Source organism: Taudactylus pleione, unplaced genomic scaffold (genome assembly GCF_031769625.1).
Source record: "Taudactylus pleione unplaced genomic scaffold, aTauple2 ptg000428l, whole genome shotgun sequence".
Lineage (NCBI taxonomy): Eukaryota > Metazoa > Chordata > Amphibia > Anura > Myobatrachidae > Taudactylus > Taudactylus pleione.
The window spans coordinates 1,603,951-1,631,201 of record NW_028284830.1 but is presented as its reverse complement, the minus strand read 5'-3'; positions in this window follow the sequence as shown (position 1 = coordinate 1,631,201).

The following is a 27,251-nucleotide window of genomic DNA, read 5'->3' as shown; positions in this document are numbered from 1 at the left end:
CTTTACAGATGTTTCTTCAAAATAATCCTTAAAGTACATACAATTAATTTCTTATTCCCTTTCTTGTGACTCTTTCTCTAACAAGATATGTTTTAACACTTTTATCCATTTCAAAAGTTTGCCTTCAAGCTTGTTACCCTTTATGCAGGGACCATATGACTTACATATGTGTTGTAATTTAATCGGATCAAGTGTGCCATTTCCATTCCTTCTCTCGCCCCAGGACCTAAAACTATATATGTATATGTATAATATATATATATATATATATATATATACATATATTATATATATAATATGATATATGTATAATATCAATGGGGGGTCTGACAGCTGGACAAATGTTTGCTGTCCACATTACCTATATCTGTGGGTTTACCAAAACACTATTCTGTGGGTTTACCAAAACCCTTTTTTATGGGTTTACCAAAACCCTGTTTTGTGGGTTTACCAAAACCCTGTTCTGTGGGTTTACCAAAACTCTATTCTGTGGGTTTACCAAAACCCTGTTCCTTCTGTTACTAAAGTTGGTCTCCTGAGTAGTTCTGGGCACACTATGGGCCTGATTCAGAGTTGGGAATAGAGAGAGAGATAGCACTTAACTGTGTACCTGGACAAACCATATTGCAATGCAAGGGGTGTAAATCATTTATTTATTTTTTTTGCATGTAGGGTAAATACTGGCTGCTTTTACATGTAGCTCACAAATACTGCACAGCTTTATTATTACTCTACAATTTAGATGTCAGTTTGGACACCTCCCTCCCAAATCTAAATCTCTCTGCACATTTTAAATCTACCCCCCCCTGCAGTGCAGCATGGTTTCACCAAGATGATCAGTGGAGAGAGATATTTCTCTCTATTTCCAACTCTGAATCAGGCCCTATGACCGTACCTTTGGGATATAAATTGATTGGTAAAGTATTTATAAGCAAATCCCTACATTTTCCTACTATAGTCTGGAGATAATCTCCATCAATATGGCAACACACCAATAAACAAAAGTTACTTCTATATCTATTCACTCTGGAAGTATAAAGATCACAAGATGTATCAAGGGACAATGCTCATGCTAATCAGGGAAACCAAATATCAGACTGTTAAACACAATAACACATTTGCTCATATTCAAATCTATAAGGACTATAGTCTGTATATATTTTTAAAGATTCATTAGACATGTTATTTCATAAAACAAAACCCAGAACCACAAATGTATGATTCGCAACCAACTTTTCACATTCGTCAACATTTATGCCCCAAACTTGCAACAACCCGCATTGCTAAATCGGGTGTTTGAACAGCTAGACGCGTTGAAGTCTGGGGTTTTGGTGCTGGGCAGTGATCTTAACTGGGTCCTTTACCCTGCCATAGATATGTCTTCTACGACTTCTACCTGTCCAGATAAGTGGCATCGAAATGTTTGTCACTTATTGCATGAATATCAATTAGTAGATACCTGGAGACTGAGGCATCCCGTAGATTGGGATTACACCTTCTTCTCTCATCCCCATAGTGTTTACTCAAGGATTGACTACCTATTCATATAACACAAACACCTTCACATGATCGAAGATGCAGAAATAGGGCACCTAACTTGGTCAGACCATGCACCTATTTCTCTCACAATCAGGATATTCCATCCCCCACCTGTTATATGTTAATGGAGGGTTAATGAGCTCCTTCTTTAGTATTCGTACTGTAGGGACCAGCTGAAGCAGTGTATTGATGCTTATATGTCCATTAATGAGAGCCTAGATGTATCGGCCATCACACTGTGGGAGGCTCATAAATGTGTTCTGAGGTGGAAATTAATCCAGCTTGGTTCCTACATGAAGAAACAGAGGGAAGAGAAAAAGTTGAAGCTTCTGCAGAGAATTGCAACTCTGGAGACTCTTCATAAATCCTGTCTGGAGATGTCCTTGCTGAATTTACGGAGGCCAGGCATTTTTTGAACAAGCAGGAATCACTTTTTACAATGGGGTAATAAGCCTGGAAGGATGTTGGCTAAGGCTCTTCTTGCACAATGAGCCTCCATGCATATACAGACTATTGTGGATGATGCGGGTCGGAGATCCCACTTGACCTCTGACATCGCAAAGGCCTTTCATTCTTACTACTCTGGGCTCTATGATTTGGTGGGAAGTTCCCTGGGGAGCGCCAATCGAGGTACTCCTGGGATGATTAAATCATATCTTAATAATATAGATTTCCCAAAAATTTCTGAGGAAGAGGCGTCTGGCCTGGATAAGCCTTTCACTCATGAAGAACTAACAGAAGCAATTAAGGTCTCTTCATCCGGGAAAACCCCTGGGCCAGAGGGCTTCCCTGTCTAATATTATAGAACTTTTAGTGACTCTTTTTTGCCCCTGATGCTTTGAGCCTTTAATGCAGTCAACGATAAGGAACACTTCCCTGCTCAGTCCTTAGAAGCCCATATCACCATAATTTCTAAGGAAAGAAAGGATCCATCTCATTGTCCCAGTTATGGGCCCATTTGCCTCCTAAACATAGATTTAAAACTGTTTGTGAAGCTTATTGCTAATAGACTTAAATTACTATTATCAGCTCTCATTCATACTGACCAGGTGGGGTTTGTGCCGGGTCGTGAGGCTCATGACAACACCTCCAAAATGCTTAACCTGATTCACCATGCCTCCCACTCACCCACGGCCGAGTGCTGAGAAAGCCTTTGACCGTATCAATTGGGTGTTTATCAAAGGCTTATTAGAGGATGTAGGCTTGAATCCTGCATCTTTACACAGGATTTTGGCATTATACAGGGAACCCTCGGCTAGAGTTAAGATTAATGGTGATTACTCGGATTCTGTTCAGATTTTGAACGGGACTCGCCAGGGATGTCCTCTCTCCCCACTGATCTTTGTTTTATGCATGGAGGCTCTGGCAAGAGACATACGGGCCAACTTTAACATCACGGGGCTTGTGAGTAGTTGATTTGGAATACTGTACAACTTGGCCCTTTTCGCTGATGATCTTTTAGCTATCATCACCAACCGAATAGTATCTCTTTCTAATCTGATGAAGGAGTTTCAGATCTTTGGTAAAATGTCTTTCTTTAAAATAAATTATTCTAAATCGATAGCTCTAAATTTGACTGCCCCTCCTGACATTCTTGCTGGGCTACAACAGTCATTCCCCTTTAAATGGCACCCTACACATGTCAAATACCTCAGTTTTAACCTTCCTAAAGATCTTTCTGATATAACAGTGAGCTGGAAATCTACTTTTCCACCAACCCTTACTGACTGGTTCCAAAGACTACAAATGTATAGATCAATGGATGATATCATAATGTCCTCCCCTGGCTCCCCCCACTCTGTCTTCTGGCTCCCCCCACAGCTGGTGATGGGAGAGACTTCATGACGTCTCTCCCATAGTGCAAGAGAAGAGGCAGGACTCAGAGTGGACAGCGGTGGTCGAATCAGGCATGGGGATCAGGTAAGTTGTATTTTTTTTCTTCTGTGTGTGTGTGTAAGCCTGGTACAGCAGGGGTGGGCACTGTATAGGAGGTGGCCACTACTGGGGGCACTTTATGGGGGGTGCCCACTATGGGGGCACTGAATACTGTTGACTACTACTGGGGACACTGTATAGGGGGGACTACTACTGGGGGCAAAGCAGCATAGGGGGGACTACTACTGGGGGCACTGTATTGGGGGGACTACTACTGGGGGCACTGTATTGGGAGGACTACTACTGGGGGCAATGCAGCATAGGGGGGATTACTACTGGAGGCACTGCATAGGGGGGAGGGAGGCACCAGTCCAATACATTGCCAGGGATGCTTGGATCCCTAGATATACCCCTGCCCCTTCTATATCCATTTCTTTTCTTTGTTCCTATCTTTATTTCTTGACCTTTTTATTCTTTCTATTTCTTCTCTCTTTGTTTATTTGAAATTTATATTTTAGTTCAGTAAAATATTTGATGTAATTTTGACTTTGCAGATATACAGTGACTGTTTTTATAATATATATCTATTTCAGTATTTGGCTGTAGACATGTGTATTATTATATATGTTTTATGCTAGTCTTGATGCATGGATAATTTCCTTGTTCATATGCTAAATTTCAATAAACACTAGTTGTACAAAAAAAGTTTTTATAGACGGTGTTCCTCGATGTCCGCGTCAAAAGCGTGTGTGCTTCTGGAAAGGGCCATAGTGATTGGAGATGGGTCATGTCCTTGCAGAACACCCCCAATTCATTACACTTGGGGGCATGCCCAGCACATACAGAGGTACTGGGCTTCCCCCAAGCTCTCCACTCACGGTAATTAGATGCCATGCTCATCTATTCACCCGGTGGTTATCGTTCACCGCAACTTTTCCCACCTGCAGCACACTGAGACCCACGGAGGGAGGAAGGCACTTGGCAGGGTTTTAGCAGGGTGCTGCAAATAAGGAAGGGTGCATATTGCCATTATAAAATTGTGCAGGGCGGTGCCCCACTATAACAGCCTAGCAGGAACACTAGTAATACCCCCTACACAGTATCCCACACACAGTAATGCCCCTTACACAGTATGCAGCACACAGTAATGCCCCTTACACATTATGTCTTACACAGTAATGTGTCTTAAACAGTATGCCCTTTATAGCACATTGCTCTTTATAACACATTATGCCACACACAGTAATGGCCTATATAACTAGGGATGTGCAGGCTCGGATAGGTTCGAATTTGCACACAGAGTTCGGATTTTTCCCTCCAAAAACCGTATCTCAGAAAGAGTCAAAACATCATCTTTCATGGACAAACCTCATCATCCCTGGACAAAAGTCCATGGAAGATGATGTTTGTCCTTGAAAGATGATGTTTTGCCTCTTTCTGAGACCCGTTTTTTGGAGGGAAAAATCCGAACTCTGTGTGCAAATTCAAACCTATCCGAGCCTGCACATCCCTATTTATAATACATTGCCCTTTATAATACATTATGCCACACATAGTAATGCCCTTTATAACACATTATGCCACTCTCAGTAATGCCCTTTATAATAAATGATGCCACATGCAGCAATGCCCTTTATAACACATTATTCCACACACAATAATGCCCCTTACACATTTTGCCACCATGTAATGCCCCAAACACATTATGCCACACTGTAATGCCCATTAGACATTACGCCACACTATATTGCCCTTTATACTATTATTCCACATTGCCCTTTACATTATTGTGCCACACTGTAATGCACCCCCTCTCCTCAGCAACTCCAACTCACCACCTCTTAATCCTCCCCCCAGCAACTCACCACCTCCTAATCCTCCAACCCCCAGCAACTCACTGCCTCCTTATTCCCCCCATTCTCCCAGCGACTCATCTCCTCCTGTTTGTCCCTCCATTCAAAGGCTCCTCCAAGTCCCGGTCCTGCAGGCTGCTCCATGTTCCAGTCTTCAGTTCTCTCCCCTGAGTCACAGAATAATAAGAGCGGCTGTGATCACATCACGTGGTGCACCGCACAGGCATTCTGGAAGACAGTGGGAGGGTCTGAGAGACAATGGGAGGGAAGCGGTGGTCATCATAGCGCTGCCGGATTGTGCAGAGATGCTAAATAGCACCTATTGAGACTATTCAAGTACCCCAAATACCTTCAACAGGTCTAATCGGGGGTATCCATAGTGATCCCCCATGCCAGTGCATCTTTTGGGGGGTGTCAGGCTGATTTCCACAAATCTGACAGTACTTTTCGCCGATCTCAGTTTTGCCGGGATGCATTCTCGCATCCTTTGCAATTAAATAGGGCGAATCAGGGTGACGAGCGCAATTCTTTTCCAGAGCCCAAACTGGCGATTATGGTGAAAACTCCAGTATGCGAAAAGTGCGGGACTTTTTGCCGGCAATTGCATACGGGCCTAAATCTCCTATATTGGACAGGATGTGGGCTAAATGGCTGTACAAAAAATGTTCTTTAATACTCATGTTGGCACCTACTTTCTCTAAACATTTTAGCATGTTGTGAACTAATTCAAAAATTTTAATTGACAGACACATAACTCAGCCATGCTGCAGATTCGGTTTCAGTCATAGATGTGGTAAAATTTGTATCCTTCACCAGTTTACGTATCTGTGGGCCGTCAAAAATTCCTGCGTTTAATTTTTCAATACTAAGAGATGGAAATGTTCGACAAATATACGTGAAACAATCGCCTGACTTGTCCAATGCTTTTACAAAAAAGCTGAGGATATCCCAGCAGGCTCAGCAGTGCACTGCCACGCCTCCCTGCGTTAGTGAGGAGATGTGAATGTGTTATGTGTCTCAAATGTGACTGCCAGCTACATTACCACAAATAAAACAAATTCTTGTTATTTTTGAAAGAGGGTAGTTGTTAAAAAAGCAAAACTAAGTTGATTCTGTTAAGTAAAGTGGCCAAGACTAGTAAGGTACATCAAATGGAGAAAATAATAGAATTTTTTAATTTTTCATTAATAATGAAAATTGGAGCCAATTCCGCCATAGCAAAGATCTAATGTGAAAATAGGACCTGCGAGTACTCTCACACCGAGATTAAAGCCTTGGCAAGAAAAAAAAAAGTTATAATAGCACATTATAAAATCAGAACCTTCTGGCTAGTGCATAGTCATACAGATAAATAACAATCATGGCAAAGGTAAAACATTGCTCCTAATCTTATAAAACAATATATACTGTAATAACATATAATGACATTGGAAATAATATACCGCTGGAAAGATAAACTTGTCAGTTTATTGTTTTAAATTGCTTCACTGTTTATAAAATGTTTGAAACATTTAGGTGCACAATTAAATAGTAATTGGCAAGACTCACTTCTATTCACGTATAATTAAACAAAACAATATAATTAATGTTTACTAGCTTTGCTGTAGCAGACACCAGAGGGCAGTGTATAATTAACAAGGTGATGTGCAGGAATAGTAGATTATACAGCCTTATATGACAACAGTGAATAATTATATTGATGTTTCCCCTGTGGCATTTCATTGCTTCAAATAATAACAATTCTTACTACACACAATATTCCCTGGATTCAATATAAACTGGAAATATTTAGTCATGCTTCTCATACTACACTATGTAGACAAAAGTGATTGGACACTGAAAGCAAATAGATCAACAAGAATTAATTGACGTCAGTACATTGTAGGTCCACCACGTGCAGTGATTACTACAGACGCCCTTCTTGGCAAACTGTCCACAAGTCCCTGGACAGCAGCAGGTAATATGCTTTGCCATTCTGCCTTACGTACAGTGGCCAACTGTGACACTGAAGAAGATCGAGTTGGGCTACAACGCACCCGCCGCTCCAATTCGTCCTAGAGGTTCTCAATGGGGTTAAGATCTGGACTCTGAGCTGGACAGTCCATCCGGGTTACTGAATTTTCTGTATACCAGTCCATCGTCACCCTGGAAACATGACAGGTGGCATTGTCATCCTGATAAAAACATGCATTGTTTCCGTAGAACTGCAAGTGCATAGGCCTCCCTACCAAGTGTTTTTGTTGAAACCACCACATTAACAGCCATTTGGAACTTGTGTGCAATGGTATGCATGCTATGCATTTCGCTTGCGTGGGGCTGTCCAAACATTTTTGGCTACATAGAGTATAAGTGTGATTTTGCCCCTGAAAGGCAACATTGATGATGGTTGATTAAAGCTCCGTACACACAGAGCGATGAGACCGATCGGACAACGATCAGATGATCATTGTCTGATCATCCTGCATGTGCTGAATGTTCGATATCGGACATCCAGCACATGCACCTACCCCCAAATGACTATAACGACCCACAATCAATGATCGCGGGTCCCTATAGCAACCAGGTTAACCTGGTCGATATCGACCAGGTTGGTCCGCATGCACGGGAGATGGTTGATATCGTTACCGACCCTCGCATCGACCATTGTTTGGTCATTGGAAGGGGCCCAAAAATGCATGATTTGAATGATAATGATATGAACATCTGACCGCGTGTATGCACCATTAAATCAATATTAATCGATTAAAATCGACCTTAAGTTAATTTACCCCCAAGGGAGAGATTGAAATCCAGAGTTCCAAATCCTTGTTTGAATATTAGATTATACTGGCTAGGAGCTGACATACCCTTGTGAGCCATAGTATATGCACTAGTTTATCTGACATTAATCTAGTGTAAATGAAACATGCCTTTTAAGATTTGGCCTTTAAGATTTTGCCTTTATCTCTTTATAGCACCTGTAAATTAGTTATTACATGTCCTTAACAAAACAAAGAGAAAGTAGTCCCTACCAAGGAGTGCACTTGTAGTTGCATAAACAGAAAAACATTCTAAAATGTAATCTTTATTTGGGATTCGTTAATATCAGCGAAGTAAAATAAATCAATCAAAAAGTTTAAAACAAAGGCTATGATATGTCTTCGTATCCCTCTAAATGTGCTAAATGTTTCAATTTATTATTTCTATTCACATATAACAATTAATAGCAGGTATGGATATAAAGGGTATATGTGGATTATACAATCTCATCATATCTACACGGCAGTTGTCACGACCGGGGTTTCCCGGCATAGGGGACGACGGGTATTACCTGTGAGGGCACTGTGGCGTGGTCCTTCTGGCGGAGGGGCTGGTGTCTGGTGGCGGGCATTGGCTGTGTGAAGTGTTCCGCGGGCACTGTGTCATTCTGGCTGAGGTAGGCCTGGTGGTGTTTCCATTCCACTATGGTATGGGCGCCGCCATCTTGCCTCTGGTCATGTGACTTAGCTGCTCCACTCCAGGCGTGTCACATGCTCTCTCTGACCTATCATGATTTTGCACTGGGTACTTAAGGGAGTTCAGAGCTTCCCATAGTTGCCAGTGCAACGTGTTTCACAGCGTAGCTGTGAGAGAGTTCCTGTGCTTCCGAATAAACATGTCTGTTTGAGTGCTCGCCTGTGCTCCTGCTGGATCCCAGCTTCCAAGTAGCCTGCACCACTCTGCCTGCTCCCAGTCTCCTGCTGGAACCATCCTGCACCTTCTATTTACCTTTTCCCTGCCAAAGGACCTGTGTCTACAGTTAACCCTGAACCTGCACTGCCTCCATTTACCTAGCTCTGAGCCATCTCAGTACAACTCTCCACTTAATTTCATCAGCTGCTGCTAATCCAATTACTCCATAACCTCTCCAGATCTCATCTCACCAGTATCAATCAGTTGTTTTCCTGTCTGCAGCCCTGCAGTGACCATTTGGATTACAAAGACTCTTATTAATTCTGCCACTACATGGACATTATCCATTCATACTTCACTACAGTTTCTAATCATCACCATCCTCTTAATATTCTGGACATTAATTTATCTGTATACATGTCTGCAAGTTCACCCATTAAAAGACCCACGTTTCAATTCATATCTGTTTAGGTGTCTGCTCCTATTTCCACCTCGGGTCCACAACAAACCCAGATCCTAACAGTTTGCACTGGCCCAATGGACTCGGCCACGGGACAGGAGTCCGGAATGGATTTAATTCAGATCATAGCAACCTGTTTGGAAAACCTGGAAACTATGCAACACCAAATGGCTCAGTTCTTTCAAGAAATGGTTAAACATCAAGATATCATGCAAACTACTTTGACTACTTCAAATGTTACAGTGGTTAGACCTGCTCCTCTGTCTGATAATACAGGTTATAGAGCATCTCCTCTCTTGCATCTACCTATGCCACGTAAATTTGACGGCAGTCCCAAGTTATGTCATGGATTCCTAAATCAGTGTGATGTGCATTTTTCCTTATGCTAAAACTAAAGTGGCCTATATCGTGTCCTTATTGGCCGGCTCAACTTTGGATTGGGCTTCTCCACTCTGGGAGCATTCAGGCCCTCTGCTGGACAATTATACTGAATTTCTAACATCATTCAGGAGGATTTTTGATGAGCCAGTTTTGGCCTCATCCAGTATTATGACTTTAAAACAGGGAACCCGTCCTGTCAGCCAGTATGTTGTACAGTTTCAGATTTTGGCATCAGAGCTCAAATGGAATGAAGAAGCCCTCACCTCAGCTTTTTGGCACAGACTTTCTGATCGGTTAAAGGATGACCTGGTCATCTGAGAACTTCCAACTAATTTAAACGATATGATTTCTCTCTGCAATAAAATTAATCTACGCTTTAGAGAAGGCCAGGCTGAGAAGCAAAGAACTGACTGTTACAAGCCACCCCCACTAACCACTCCTACCCGCCTACCTCCTTCTCCTACAGATGAAGAGCCCATGCAGGTGAATCGTACTCGTCTCTCTAAAGAGGAACGACAGAGAAGAATATTAAAAAACTTCTGCCTATTGTGTGGAGATTCGGGTCACCTGGTGGCCTCCTGTCCCCTTAAACTGGGATATGCCCATTCCTAACTGGTCCTGGGGACATCAAGATATCATGCAAACTACTTTGACTACTTCAAATGTTACAGTGGCTACACCTGCTCCTCTGTCTGATAATACAGGTTATAGAGCATCTCCTCACTTGCATCTACCTAGGCCAAATAAATTTGACGGCAGTCCCAAGTTATGTCACGGATTCCTAAATCAGTGTGATGTGCATTTTACCTTGCAACCAGATAACTTTCCTTCCACTAAAACTAAAGTGGCCTATATCGTGTCCTTATTGACCGGCTCAACTTTGGATTGGGCTTCTCCACTCTGGGAGCATTCAGACCCTCTGCTGGACAATTTAACTGAATTTCTAATATCATTCAGGAGGATTTTTGATGAGCCAGGAAGAACAGTTTCGGCCTCATCCAGTATTATGACTTTAAAACAGGGAACCCGTCCTATCAGCCTTTATATTGTACAGTTTCAGTGTTTTGGCATCAGAGCTTAAATGGAATGAAGAAACCCTCACCTCAGCTTTTTGGCACAGACTTTCTGATCGGTTAAAGGATGACCTGGTCATCCGAGAACTTCCAACTAATTTAAACGATATGATTTCTCTCTGCAATAAAATTGATCTACGCTTTAGAGAAGGCCAGGCTGAGAAGCATTGAACTGACTGTTACAAGCCACCCCCACTAGCCACTCCTACCCGCCTACCTCCTTCTCCTACAGATGAAGAGCCCATGCAGGTGAATCATACTCATCTCTCTAAAGAGAAACAACAGAGAAGAATATTAAAAAACCTCTGCCTATTTTGTGGAGATTCGGGTCACCTGGTGGCCTCCTGTTCCCGTAAGCTGGGATATGCCCATTCCTAACTGGTCCTGGGGACATCAAGGTATCATGCATACTTCTTTGACTACTTCAAATGTTACACGTTTCAATTGAAATCTGTTTAGGTGTCTGCTCCTATTTCCACCTCGGGTCCACAACAAACCCAGATCCTAACAGTTTGCACTGGCCCAATGGACTCGGCCATGGGACAGGAGTCCAGAATGGATTTAATTCAGATCATAGCAACCTGTTTGGAAAACCTGGAAACTATGCAACACCAAATGGCTCAGTTCTTTCAAGAAATGGTTAAACGTCAAGATATCATGCAAACTACTTTGACTACTTCAAATGTTACAGTGGTTACACCTGCTCCTCTGTCTGATAATACAGGTTATAGAGCATCTCCTCACTTGCATCTAACTATGCCACGTAAATTTGACGGCAGTCCCAAGTTATGTCACGGATTCCTAAATCAGTGTGATGTGCATTTTTCCTTACGCTAAAACTAAAGTGGCCTATATTGTGTCCTTATTGGCCGGCTCAACTTTGGATTGGGCTTCTCCACTCTGGGAGCATTCAGACCCTCTACTGGACAATTATACTGAATTTCTAACATCATTCAGGAGGATTTTTGATGAGCCAGGAAGAACACTTTCGGCCTCATCCAGTATTATGACTTTAAAACAGGGAACCCGTCCTATCAGCCAGTATATTGTACAGTTTCAGATTTTGGCATTAGAGCTCTAATGGAATGAAGAAACCCTCACCTCAGCTTTTTGGCACAGACTTTCTGATCGGTTAAAGGATGACCTGGTTAGGAGTAATAAGTCCGTCCCCAAAATCTAAAGATTCTGTCTTGATCTTAGCCGTAGATCTTAAGTCTAAACCTGTTTTTGTCACTGCTCTGTTAGACTCTGGAGCAGCAGGAAACTTCGTGACCTGCTTAAGTCTAAACCTGTTTTTGTCACTGCTCTGTTAGACTCTGGAGCAGCAGGAAACTTCATTTTGTTGACAAGCTACAAATTCCTTGTACATCTCTTGATCACTCTATCTCCCTGACCTCTGTAGATGGATGACCTCTGTTAAATGGAACTGTCTCTAAGGAGACTCAGCCACTCTTGGTTCGTATTGGAGCACTCCATTCTGAGCATCTTAAGTTCTTAGTGATACCCAAGGCTTCCCATGAAGTTATTATAGGATTACCATGGTTACGTCAGTACAATCCCAGGATTGACTGGTGCACTATGCAGGTTCCTTTATGGAGTACAAGCTGTCAGGAATCCTGTCTTCCCAAAGTACAACCTGTGAGGAAAATAGCATCATCAGTACTTCCAGTAATTTCTAAAGAATATCAAACCTTTGCTGATGTCTTTTCTGAAAAACAAGCTAATGTTTTACCTCCTCACAGAAAATGGGACTGCCCAGTCGATCTACTGCCTGACAAGATACCTCCTTATGGTCATACTTATCCTTTGTCCCTGCCAGAGACCAAAGCCATGTCGGAGTATATCCAGGAGAATCTGGAGAAAGGATTAATTCGACCTTCCACTTCTCCTGCTGGAGCAGGTTTCTTTTTTGTTACTAAAAAAGATGGTGGGCTAAGACCGTGTATAGACTACAGAGGCCTTAATGATATTACAGTTCTGAACAGATATCCACTTCCACTGATTACAGAACTATTTGATAGAGTCAAAGGATCTGTCAAATTCTCCAAGTTAGACTTACGATGGGCCTGTAATCTTATCCGTATTCGCACAGTAGATGAGTGGAAGAACGCTTTCAATACAAGAGATGGACACTTTGAATATCTTGTCATGCCCTTTGGGTTGTGCAATGCACCTGCTGTTTTCCAAGGTATCGTCAATGAAATTTTCAGAGATCTGTTATACGCTTCCGTTGTTGTCTATCTAGACAATATTTTTATTTTTTCTTGATCCCTAGAGGAACACCACAAACATGTAAAAGAAGTCCTGTCCCATCTGAGAAAGAACCATCTCTACTGTAAATTGGAAAAATGTGTCTTCAGCGTTTCTAGTGTACCATTCCTTGGCTATATCATCTCCAGTTCCAGTCTAGAAATGGATCCTAAAAAGTTCAAGCGATTTTGGACTGCTCTCGACCTCAGACAATGAAGGCTGTTCAGAGACTTCTCGGATTCGCCAATTATTATAGATGTTTCATCAAGGGATTTTCATCTTTAATGGCTCCCATTACAGCTTTAACGCGCAAAAATGCCAACTCTTTTCTAAGAAGTTCTTTCCAGCTGAAAGAAACTATGCCATAGGAGAACAAGAACTTTTAGCCGTTAAATTGGCATTAAAGGAATGGCAATACCTTTTGGAAGGGACTAAATTCCCCTTTACCGTCTTCACGGATTATAGGAATCTTCTTTTCTTGAAAAATGTCCAGTGCGTGAGTCCTCGTCTGGCCTGATGGGCAATATTATTTGCTTGTTTCCAATTTACTTTGACTTTCCGCTCAGGAGCTCTCAACCAAAAGGCTGATGCCTTGTCGAGATCCCTGTCCTGTGACAACAATTCTGAGATTCTGCGTAGTACTCCAGTGCTACAGTCGAAAGTATTTGCTGCAATACAACTACAACCTCCTACTGGGAAAACTTTTTTGGCCCCGGAGTTAAGGAAGCAGCTACTTACATGGGCTCATTCTTCATGGTTCACAGGTCACTCTGGCATTTGGAAAACACTGGAGTTCCTGAAAAGATATTACTGGTGGCCATCAATGAAAGTTGATGTAGTGGAGTTCATTTCTTCCTGTACCCTATGTGCACAGCACAAGTCTCCTCGTCAATACCCAGCTGGTGAACTTTTACCTCTGCCCATTCCATCTCGCCCATGGACAAACCTCTCCATGGATTTTATAACAGATTTACCAAATTCTGATGGCCATACCACCTGGGTCCTAATAGGCCGATTTTCAAAAATGATTCACTATGTACTTATGAAGAAATTGCCTTCTGCATCGGATCTGGCTCATCTTTTTGTTCAACACATATTTCGTCTCCATGGACTTCCTGCTGAGATTGTCTCGGATCGTGGTGTTCAATTTGTAGCGAAGTTTTGAAGAGCGCTCTGTTCTGATTTACAAGTGAAATTGAATTTCTCTACAGCTTATCCAAAGTAATGGATCTATTGAGAGAGTAAACCAGGATCTCGAGACCTTTTTAAGAATTTTCATGTCCTTCTCCCAAAATAATTGGTCTGAATTTCTTCCCTTGGCTGAGTTTGCGCTCAATGCTTCTTACCATTCCTCTACAAATCAAACTCCATTTCTTATTGTGTTGAGGTTCGCCTCAATGTGGGCCCAAGTACGCACAAATTTGGAAAATACCTCCTCATGTTATAAAATTCAGGCGGACAGGAAGCAAAGGAAAGTGCCTCAAATGCAAATTGGGGATCAAGTTTGGCAATCCACCCATAATTTGCGCCTCAGAGTTCCATCAATGAAGTTCGCCCCACGATTCATTGGACCCTTTTCCATTACTGAAGTAATTAATCCAGTTTCCTACCATCTCCAACTTCCTTCCTACCTAAGAATCCCTAATTCTTTCCACATATCCCTACTCAAGCCGTTGATTCTCAACAAGTGTCTCAAAGTCCTTCCAGTTCCTCCCCCTGTCCAAACTGAGATAGGTGTGGAGTTTGAAGTGTCCCAAGTCTTGGATTCTCGTGTCCGAAGGGGTCAGTTGCAATATCTTCTGGATAGGAGAGGCTATGGCCCAGAAGAATGCTGCTGGACTAATGCCAAAGACATTTGTGCTCCTACACTCATCAGGAAGTTTCACTCTGCCCATCCAGAGAAGCCTGGTAAGTGTCCTGAGGCCACCCGTAAGGAGGGGGGTACTGTCATGATCGGGGTTTCCCAGCATAGGGGACGATGGGTATTAACTGTGAGGGTGCCACCATCTTACCTCTGGTCATGTGACTTAGCTGCTCTACTCCTGGCATGTCACATGCTCTCTCTGACCTATCACGATTCTGCACTGAGTACTTAAGGGATTTCAGAGCTCCCCATAGTTGCCAGTGCAAGGTGTTTCACAGCGTAGCTGTGAGAGAGTTCCTGTGCTTCTGAATAAACCTGTCTGTTTGAGTGCTCGCCTGTGCTCCTGCTGGATCCCAGCTTGCAAGTAGCCTGCACCACTCTGCCTGCTCCCAGTCTCCTGCTGGAACCATCCTGCACCTTCTATTTACCCTTTCCCTGCCAAAGGACCTGTGTCTACAGTTAACCCTGCACCTGCACTGCCTCCATTTACCTAGCTCTACACTGAGCCATCTCAGTGCAACTCTCCACTTAATTTCATCAGCTGCTGCTAATCCAATTACTCCATAACCTCTCCGGATCTAATCTCACCAGTATCAATTAGTAACTGTTTTCTTGTCTACAGCCTGCAGTGACCATTTGGATTACAAGACTGGACATTACCCATTCATACTTCACTACAGTTTCTAATCATCACCATCCTCTTAGTATTATGGACTTTATTTTATCTGTATACATGTCTGCAAGTTCACCCATTAAAAGACCCACTTTTCAATTTAAATCTGTTCAGGTGTCTGCTCCTATTTTCTTGGTGTGGTGGTGGTATCAGGGTGCTTGGGGCTCTAACAGCATTCCTGCCAGCTCTGTCTTGCCCTGGATGTGCTCGGTATATGCTGTTGGCAAGTTCCCTGTGTGGTGGTGGTCTCAGGGGCCCAGAGCTCCAGCAGCATTCACTCTGGACACTGAGTGCGGCTATGGTGGCTCCTGCTCAGGGAACTTGGGGCTGTGGCAGCGTTCCCACCGGCCACAGACAATGGGCACTGCCAAAATGGTCCCAGTCAGCTAACAACTAAGTCTCCAATGTTAGCCAGGCCAGTGTCAACCTGACAACATCAGCCAATCCCTGTGCATCACAGGATATATATTACTGGCCCTGACAGCATTCAGCAGCCTGAGCTTCGTTGCTGATACTTCTCCTTGGCTCCAGCTCCCATGCTAGTTGTCTGATACTCCTTTTACACCAGAGCTAAAACCTGGGTTATTGTAGGGTTAACCCGGGTAGCTCCTTGGTGTAAAAGGGGAGAGGGATGGATCACTGGGTAGAGTGACCCGGCAATCCAACCCAGGTAACTTGCAGGGTTTTACACGGGAGTAACCGGTGATACCCTGCAGTGTGAAAGGCTCCCGGTCACGATGACCTGGAGCTCGCCGCATGCCGGATGATTGGTCCGGCTTCAGTGACGCGTGGAGATGACGTCATCTCCAAGCATGCACTTCAACGCCAGAAAAGCTGGCTCCGGAGTGAACTGTGCCGGCTCGGGAATATCCTGGGTCGGCACCAGGGAAATTCCGGGTCTGATCCGGGTTGGAACTCTGTTTCGGTGTAAAAACGGTATTAGATGCTCTGACGAATCCTACTCTGGCTCCAGTCTATGTTTCAAGTTCAACTCCATTCCAGCATCATTGTGCACTCTCAGGGCCTGATTCAGAGCCGCTTGTAAGTGGCCGCTCGTTCACTCCAAGCGATGTTCGCACATATGCGCATGCGTATGGGTCATAATGCGCATGCACCAGCCAGTCATTGTGGTAGGAAATCGTGCGCTCGCAAAACAGCGAGGGTCTACTAATTTGAGTGACAGAATGAGGCGTTTGTGAGTGGTAACAAAGGAAGGTGCTTGAAAACGGGGAGTGGAGATCCAAATGCAGGCGTGCCAAACGGTCCAAACGGGCATTTAATGGGTGTGCATAATTAACAAAGTAGCGTCATCGACCACGTCGGTTGGCTTTTAGCCTGAACTGCTCGCAGTGACTGCGGGAAGTAAAACCTACCACAAGCACTGCGAGCAGTTCAGACGCCTTTCGATGTACTCGATTAATCTAATAAATAGCGGAGATGACGTATGATGCGAACGGCCAGGGGGCGTCTTTACAAAATAACGAGCGCATGTTTAGTTCGCTCGCTCAGACATAGAGGCGTCAACAGACCGCAAAGAGCGAGCACTCAATTTAAATAGCCAGCCCCTTTTTCTGAACGTCCATTTGCAAATAGCGTCCGGCTCTGAATCAGGCCCTCAGTCCGGTCCCACTCCAGCTCCAGTCTTTGTTTCAAGTTCAACTCCATTCCAGCGTCCAGTGGACTCTCAGTCCAGTTCTACTCCAGTTCCAGTCTATGTTTCAAGTCCGGTTCCATTCTGGCCCCATTGCTAATCCAAGTCCATTTCCATTCCGGCCCCATTGTAAACTCCAAGTCCGGTTCCACTCTGGCTCCATTGTGTGGTCCAAGCTCAGTTCCAGGCTGATTCCACTGTTACTTAGTGCTGACTTGAATAGTACTCCTATACTGTCCTGCTGCCTACCATAATATCTTTTACATCTATGAGGAAGAGTTACATACGACCATTTTTACCAAAAATTACAGATAACAGAATATTATGTTGTAGCCACTGGGATGCTCTCTACTTCCAATGAAGCCTGGGGCACCGTGAAGTCACCTTTTGAAGAGGGACGTAGTATCAGCGGTCTTGCCCAGGCAGTAGTGGCATGCAGTCGCTCACATTCAGTATGTTGGCCAATGGTTTGGTTTTGCCACATTTTGCTACTCCTTCAAAGCTATAATTGAGTTTTACTCACCAACTCCAATTTTCAATACCTCTTAAAAGAAATGTGTAAATCACATACAGTGCAGTGCTGCGTCACATCTTCACAGATTGATCATATTCAGTGTATATGCAAAAAGAAAAATGTATATATTTTGTACTAGTACGATACATTTGCAAACACATACACCAAAAGAGAGAGCTGCACCGGTAAGAAGAACCTCCCTTAGCAGAATCATAAACACATATCACTCCAAAACAACACCTAGAGGCCGATTAAACGGTAGTGCTTTACAAAGCTGATTAATAGCAGTTTAATAAGCTCAATAGTTTCTAATGTGTTGGAATTTCAATGTGGTCTGGAATTATACCCACTGACCAAACATCACTCAAAAAGACGGACGATGGCCACTCATTAGTTCAAGTCAGAATATCTTTTATTCTTGAAAATATAATTGTAAACTGTATAAAAGATTGCTTACACGATTTGATAAAAAGGGGTCAGAGAAATGCCACTTTAGAAGAGGAGGAATTAGATCCTTCCAAAACTCTTCTGGGTGTGAGCTTGTGGACAGAGACTTCACCCATGGCAGTTAGATACAGCACCAAATCCCTAAGCGTTTTATCCTGTAAAGGGACTTCTCCAGAGGTATGTATCGAAGTCTCCAAAATACAATGAAAGGAAACAATCTTTCATAAAATGAGTCTCAAGGTTGCATTCTTTGAACAAGTTGTAACTTGAAAACCCCTCAAAGTTAAGTAAACCTGGGGTAACAAGTCTGTTAGTCAATTGGTCACTATAGATGGCAGATAGACTTGTTAGACTTCCTGACATTATTTAAGTTCTGCTTAATCTCCCAGTACCCTCTTCTCACAAAACAATTGTCAGTATTACACAAGTCAAGGATAAGCAAAACTCAACATACAGACGTATGGGCAGCATATATTTCTGGTGTACATGCACAGTATGAAAATGAGTGATTTACACACAAAAAAAATTACATCCGTCTCTAAATGAGCCCCCCAGTGTGCAAATTGCACTGCGGAGGGACAAAACATAAGAGAAGAACACTAATAGCATACAAGCACCATAATAAATATATATAATGTTACATTTTGTATAATAACTAAGATAGAAATAAAATTATTTACATTGCTAATGTATGTAATCCACTTAGAGAACACAGTTTATAATCCTGCCCAATGCAAAATTTGCATCTTAAAGGTAATGATTAACAGGGTATCTTAATTGCACATATACTCATCGATAGTATTTAAGTATGAGTGTTCTGTAATTAAAGACAAATATATATGCTAAATGCTGTCTGTAGAATACAAACAAACATTGAAGGTGTACAGTATTTGTTGGTTTACAAAAAGGGAGTTTGTGCATGTATGCATTTGTGTGTAGCCAGGTCACCTGGGAGTCTCAAGCAGGACGGTGGGCCTGGACGCTGATATGGGCACGGAGGCAGGCCTGGATCCTGGGGGATCCAGATCCCCATTCAGAGGGCAACAGCGGGCGTGGGGACAGGGACCCGGCTTCCTGCCACCATTACCCCATGTGGAGAATGGCGACGGGATTTAGGCCCCGCCAATCACCTTGGGGCACTTTGAATTTTGTGCAATCCAGGATGGCCGTGACGAGCCGTGTCATCACCCCATTCCCTGCGCTGGCTTCTATTGCCCAGCGTGAGGTGCCGGGGCTTAGTCTGATGGTGCAGAGAGAGCACGAAAGAGCTACTGTAGAAGAAAGAAGCCAGAAGCACCATAGAAGATGACACAGAAGATGGCAAAAGACAAGCTAATGGTGGCCATTGCAATACCTGCCAGAAATAGGGTTGGTGAAGACATAGGAAGTCCTGAGGCAGCAATGAGCACTCCTTAGATGAAGACTGCTGGAAGTCCCCAAGTGGTTGGAGTTGACTTACCTCAGGTGAAGGCTACAGGAAGCCCGAAGGTGGTGGAAGGTTTACCACCTCCAGTGAAGACAATGAGGTGGGTGGGGCTGAGCCAGGCTTGGTTCAACCAAAGACTCCAGAAGTGGTAAGTCCCTTTCTTTTATCCTCTTAGGGTTCGGGCACTAGGCCTGTGGGCATATCCAGGCAAAAGGCCTGTGGCACTAGAGGGGGTACTAGGTCCAGCAGTCATCAGGGGCAGTGGGCTCAGGTTATATACTCACCAAGCCATAAGGGCACTAGGCCCTATAGAATTGTATTGTTAGAGACTGTGTTTGTTGTGGTCGGGGTGGTAACAGGAGTAGACACCGGAACAGGTTTAAACTGAAAGGTGGGTTGTTTAATGTGAATGTTGGTAGACATGAGAAATAAGATAAACTAAAGTCCAGCAATAACAAACTAATATATGTGGCTGTAGTGAGTGGGAATAAACGAATGTCCAGATCAGTGATAGAGATGAATGAGGTGAATCCAGATAGACTGTAAGAGTGAAGTGGATATCTGGTTTGCTGAACAGTGGCTGAGAGGGATATCCAGAAATGCTGTGATGATGGCTGAAAGGAAAATCCGGTAATGCTGTGATGATGGCTGAAGGGAGAATCCGGTAATGCTGTGATGATGGCTGAAAGGAAAATCTGGTAATTTTGTGATGATGGCTGAAAGGAGAATCCGGTAATGCTGTGATGATGGCTGCGCAGGAATGGGTTAACTGAGGAGGCAGGTTCAGGCAGGAGTGGGTCTGGTGAAAGGTGCAGGGCTGATCCCAGCGGGGAAAGAGGCAAGGCAGAGCGGTGCAGGCTATGCAGTGAGCCGGAGGCTAACAAGGAGCTAGGGCAAGCACCGGAGCACAAGTCTAAGGTTCAGGAGCGCAGAGAACTCTCTCTCACACAGCTGACGCTGTGAAACACGTTGCACTGGCAACTACAGTGCGCTCCAAACACCTTTAAGTACCCAGTAACAGAACGTGATAGGCAGAGCCGTAACTAGACTTTTTGGTGCCCTGTGCCAGAAAGAGCATTGGCGCACCCATTTTTCAAAGGGACATAATGCACCCAAAAAAGGGCCATGGCTTCATGGGGAAGGGCCAGGGAAGGTATAGGAGAGGCCAGGAGATGCTGTGGATTAAATAAGAGGAAGCTACAAGCAAGAATGATAATAAACAGAAATTTGACAGGCCCAAACAGCTCCCCCTGACCTGTGGTGCCCTGTGCGATGGCACAGGCCGCACTACCCTAGCTACGGCCCTGGTGATAGGCCAGAGAGAGCAGGTGACCCACAGACGATTGGTCTGCTATGTCACCTGGCCAAAGACAACATGGTGACGCCCAGACAGCCATGATGCAGAGACGCCACTAGACTTACCGCTGGCAGACCTCTGCGTACACGCAATGCCAGCTCCCCCGCCAGAAGGACCGTGCCACAGCGCCCTCACCGGTAAGAACAGCAAACCTCCATGCCGCGAAACCCTGGTCGTGACATGTATTACCTGCATTGTGTAGGCAGCTTTAGGTTGAGTCACAAGAGCACTAGACCCTAAAGTATCAAATGCATTGTGTTACGTAGCACTACAGTAGGTCGAGCCACAAGGGCATTAGGCCCTGTAGTATTGACTGCATTGTATTAGTCAGCACTAGGCTGAGCCACAACAACATTAGGTCCTATAGTTTTGTTTCTAATTGCTGGCCCATTAGCTACAGGGGATTGAGGTCAGGAACCCATTAAAGTTAGGTTGTTGATAAGAGACTTGCGTGTGTTATAATCTTGTGAATATTGCATTGTGTTGTAACTGAATTTTAACCTGTGACTATCGTTGTAATTTTGTACCAATGCATTGTTGGGGAGTCTTGGAGCAACGTTAGGGAGTACACTGTACCCAGTCTGTATTATTGTTGTCCCTCAGGCATATATCTGCACTGCAGCAGGATGTCCCATAGCCACCCCTCACATGCAGAAAAGTGAAGATGACCTAACATGGAAGGAATTGGAGAGAGCGGACAAAACAAACCAAGAGAAAATGCCAGCGCCCTGAAATGGCAGCAAAAGCGAGGCTGGCGAGATAAGTGGTGGTGAGTGTTCTTGTGTATCTGGTGAGGTGTTTTACAGTACAGGCCGTGGCCAAGTGGCTGGAACAGTAACTCAATAATACAGATACAGAATTTTTAACAAAGGTATTCACTGATGGGTTTCAGATGCCTATAAAAGATTGGTTAAAGTCGCAGTATACTACAAGTCTGTTGGTGGGCAGCTGTGGTGTGAAACAAGCGCTCAAATGTGAAAGTGCGAAACTCACTATTCATAGTGCGGCAATTACATCACACCAAGCGTCTCACTCTATATAGTGCAGCAATGCCGGGTGTAGGAGGAACATCTGTACAGATTGCACACTGAATAGCTTACCTAGCCAAGAAGGTTAGAACTTTAGAATGTTGACATGGCTCAAACTGTCGACAGGTAACATGTTGACATCCTCAACATGTTGACATTGGAATCGTCGCCATTTAAAATGTCTACACACTGATGATGCCGATGGTTAGGGCTAGGCGCTGCTGGCAGGGTTAGGTTTAGGCCGTTGCAGGAGTTTAGTGTTAGACTGTGAGTAGGGTGGTAAGTTAGGGTTAGGCACTACGGGGAGGGTTCGAATTAGGTATAAGGGAAGAAATACTTACCGGAGCGCTGGAGCATCACAGGTCCACGCCGGAAGTGACTGTCACATGGCTGCCGGGACCCGGAGGAAGACAGAGAGAAAGTAAGTGACCACTGGGCCACCAGGAATGGTTTGTCTTCAGTTCATCATGTCGACATATAATCCATGAAGACATGATGAATGTTAACATGGTCACTGTGAACAGTATGACCATATCGACATGGTGCATGTTGACAGTTTGACCATGTCAACATGCTGTATGTGGACCTAATGACTGTTGACAAATCATACTGCACCCATTTATTGACATCTGCGTGTGGCCAGTGCCAGTTACCACCAACAGATCCAGCATGTTTTTGGCTTATCTTAAGGGTGGCTGCTGTGCAGCCCGGGAAGAGCAAGTGGGAGAGCAGATGGCTTCACCAAAACTCTGCTAGTAATTATTTTTGTCCCAATCACAGTAGCAATTGAGCTGTGGAAATATAAGATGGCAACATCTTAGGTGCAATTCCGGCCATACATGGCGACCTGTGATGAGACTGCTGTAGTCATTTGTCCTGTGGTGTCTAGGTTTCAATATCATGTTGAGTGCCAAGCATGTGCCAAACATCGAGGACCCATTCGCAGGCTCCTTTTGCTTTCGATGGTTAGCATCCGCGCTAGGTACTCCTATGTGCTACAACTAACATTCCCAAATCTTTTCTAGCAGATCATCAAGCCAAAGTAGGTAGCCATTTCAAAACTTCCCTAGCCATATCCAAGTGGAGGCTAACCTTTCAGTGTGGCAAACGGGTAGATGCACGGGGAAAGAGGAGCAAGACAGGGAAAAACCTAGGTGTAACAGGATGGACTTTGCAAGCCTGTATTTTTCTGTCCACAGTTTACTGTATAAGTGCTAATGTTGCAGCTGTAAACAAGGCTCACTGTATGCATTTGGCAGAACAGTCCCGATGTTCGGGAATCTGGGTTCCGGACTATAGACAGACAGTAATTAGTTAGACAATGTCTAGATAGACACCGAATGTTAGACAGTCAATAGTTAGACAGGGAAAAAAGTTAGACACAAACAAAAGTCAGACACACTAAAGTTAGACATGTAACAAGTTCGACAGGTACAAAAGATCGACAGGGTCAAAAGTTCGACATGAAAAAGATCGACACAAAAATGGTCGACACATTTTTTTTTAGGATTAGGGTTAGGCACTTACTGGAGGGTTAGGATTAGGCATTTACCCCCACGGTTAGGGTTAGGCACTTACACAGACGGTTAGGGTTAGGCACCAGGAGGTAGGGTTAGGGTTAGGCACCAAGGGGAGGGTAAGGGTAAAGATTAGGGCTAAAAAACAAAAAATAATAATTGTCGACCATTTTTTGTGTCGACCGTTTTCATGTCGAACTTTTGACCCTGTCGAACTTTTGACCCTGTCGAACTTTTTACATGTCTAACTTTTGCTTGTGTCTAACTTTTTTCCCTGTCTAACATCTGGTGTCTATCTAGACATTGTCTAACTAATCACTGTCACACCCGGGAATCTATGCATGCGCTGGACTCATAATGCGCATGTGCAGTACAGGTCTGAGTTGTCGCTCGCATGTTTGGCAGCAGATTCTCAGTGATTGACAGTTTGTTGCCATTTCGAAACAGGGAGGGGGCGGCGATAACCTTCCTTTCCCCAAAACGCAGGCATGTCACCGCCGTTGTGGAGGAGTGACGAGGTCAGGATCACCGTTGGCTGGCAGAGATTTCATTGCCTCTTTTTAGCATCTGCGGCGGCTGGCTTGCATGACCTCAGGGGTCATTTAGCCGGCTGATGGTCTCGCAGACGAATCACTGATGCACGCAGGAAGTATGACGCCTCCTGCTGCATTGCCATATTAGAGCTATCGCAGCTGCTGACATCTAAGCAGCTGCGATACCACCTCCGTCCTTTGCTGAATCAGTCCCACTGTTCCTTTGTTTTTATTTAGATTTTAATTTTTTTTAATCATTTTTATTGGACAGTCATCAAAAGTACTGGAGAGTTCATAAAACATCAAAAAAGCGGCACACAGTAGTATGATAAAATTAAGTCAAAAAATATTACAGCAGAATAAAAATAACAGTATTAATAACTGTTAACAGGAAGAACTGATGTCATGAAGTACAGTATAACACAGGCGATATAAAATCGACAAACATAGTTGCGGCACCCGTTAACAGGCCATTTATTGGGGATTTCTTTTGACCTTAAAAAAATCCCTGTTAACTGCAGCGTGCAGGCTACCTTTGGGGCTAATTGAATAATCCCTAGGGAACAATTAGCCTGGAGTAAATTACCATGGCTCATTGAATTCCCTCCTAGATGGAACCGAGGGCCTGATTCAGAGCCGGACGCTATTTGTGCTTGCTCGTTCAGAAAAAGGGGCCGGATATTTAAATTGAGCGCTCGCTCTTTGCGGTCTGTTGACGCCTCTATGTCTGAGCGAGCGAACGAAACATGTGCTCGCTATTTTGTAAAGACGCCCCCTGGCCGCTCGCATCCTACGTCATCTCCGCTATTTATTAGATTAATCAAGTACATCGAAAGGCATCTGCTTGTGGTTGGATTTTCCTACTGCAATCATGCGAACAGTTCAGGCTAAGAGACAATCAAGTGACGTGATCGATGACGCTGCTTTGTTAATTATGCACACCCTTAAAACGCCCGTTTTGACCGTTTGGCACGCCTGCGTTCGGATCACCACTCCCCGTTTTCAAGCACCTTCCCCTGTTACCACCCACAAACGCCTCATCCTGTCACTCATTTTGCGAACACACGATTTTCGACCGCACTGACTGGTTGGCGCATGCGCATTACGACCCATACGCATGCGCAGATGTGCGAACATCACTCGGAGCGAACGAGCGGCCGCTTACGAGCGGCTCTGAATCAGGCCCTGAGATGGATATCACCACATGTTATACAGTTTATATATTCTATATCAGGGGTGGGGAACCTCCGGCCCGCAAGGTGAAATCATCCGGCCGGCCGGCTGTCAGCGGCAGCAGCAGAATCGGCGTAGTGTAGCGGGTGTCAGCGGCAGCAGGTAGTGCAGCGGGGGAGAGGGGATGTCAGGATTGTCATCGACAGCTGGTAGCTGATGACAGCCCTGACACACCCCTTCCCCCTGCTGCGCTATCAGCGGCGGCAGGTAGCACAGCGGGGGGAGGGTGTGTGTGTCAGGGCTGTCATCGGCTATCTGCGGTGGTAGGTAGCGCAGCGGTGGAGGGTCTCAGGGCTGTCATCGGGCGGGTTAGTGCAGGGGCTCTCTCCCTATCAGTGGCGGCAGGTAGCACAGGGGGGATTAGGGTGTCAGGGCTGTCACTGAGTGGCATGCAGGGCTCTCTCCCCATTAGCGCCGATAGGCAGGCATCGCACAGGGGGGGAATCAGGGCTGTCATCTGGCTGCCATTGAGCTGGTTAGTGCAGGGTCTCACCCTAACAGCGCGGGCCAGCAGGCACAGCAGGGGGTGTGTACAGTCAGTGCTGTCATCAGGCTGGTTAGGACTGAGAGGACCCCAGGGCTGCCTTATCAATCTGCCTGTCACACATCCATAGGGACTGCCCCTCCAGACTCTGCCTGGCAACATACCAAAGAGAAACAGTTACTTACAGCCATCGCATTAAGGGTGAGTTAATAACGTTTTTAACAAAATATAGGAGGCAAATTTTTAAGTTAATAATTTTGTATGGCCCCCGAATGATTTTCGAAAAATCCAAATGGCCCTTGGCAGAAAAAAGGTTCCCCAGCCCTGTTCTATATAGTCAGAGATAAAGCCCCAAAAAATAAAAAGTACAAAGAGAATAGGAGAGGAAAGGTATAGGAGAAGAGGGGCGGCAGAGGGTTAGAAGGGGAGAAATTATCTTAGAAATGAGCAGAGGGGTAGGAGGAACTACATACGGGGGAGACGGAGGCCACCCCAACCAGAAGGCAATGAAAGCAAGGGGGGGGGGGGGGTGGAAATAGCTAGTCCACCTGCACTGGAGGGTCATTCAACAAAATATGTCTCATACCAGTGAGTGGTTTGAAAGTATGATCTAATTTGAAATGTAATGTCAGTAGGTATGGAGTCAATATAGCTTTCCCAGGTAGTGAGACATTTTATAACCTGTATTTTATAACCTATATCTCCTTGTGTTCCTTTGTTTTTCTAACTCTCACACTGTGGCTTCCCAATTACCCATCCTCTTATAATTGGGCCACTTGTAGCCCTGTCCTCAGTAATCATGTGTGGAAATGTCACCGCATCCCATGAGATCAGTACACTCATCTCCTGAAGTATTCGCTGCCCTGGGAACTTTCTGCTGATCCGGTTGGCCAGCGGTTGTTTTAGCCACTCCCACTTCAGCATGGACAAGCCGGAGATGAGTAACGAACACAACAGCTGCCCTTACCCTGGCCGAAGGCACGTCCGAGAAAAAGAAATCCAACAGTGAATCTGTAAGAATGATAATAAACTATGGGCCTGATTCAGAGCCGGACGCTATTTGCGCTCGCTCGTTCAGAAAAAGGGGCGGGCTATTTAAATTGAGCGCTCGCTCTTTGCGGTCTGTTGACGGCTCTATGTCTGAGCGAGTGAACGAAACATGCGCTCGCTATTTTGTAAAGACGCCCCTGGCCGCTCGCATCCTACGTCATCTACGCTATATATTAGATTAATTGAGTACATCAAAAGGCGTATGAACTGCTCGCAGTGCTTGTGGTTGGATTTTCCTACCGCAATCATGCGAACAGTTCAGACTAAAAGACAACCAAGTGACGTGGCCGATGATGCTGCTTTGTTAATTATGCACACCCTTAAAACGCCCGTTTTGACCATTTGGCACGCCTGCGTTCGGATCTCCACTCCCCGTTTTCAAGCACCTTCCC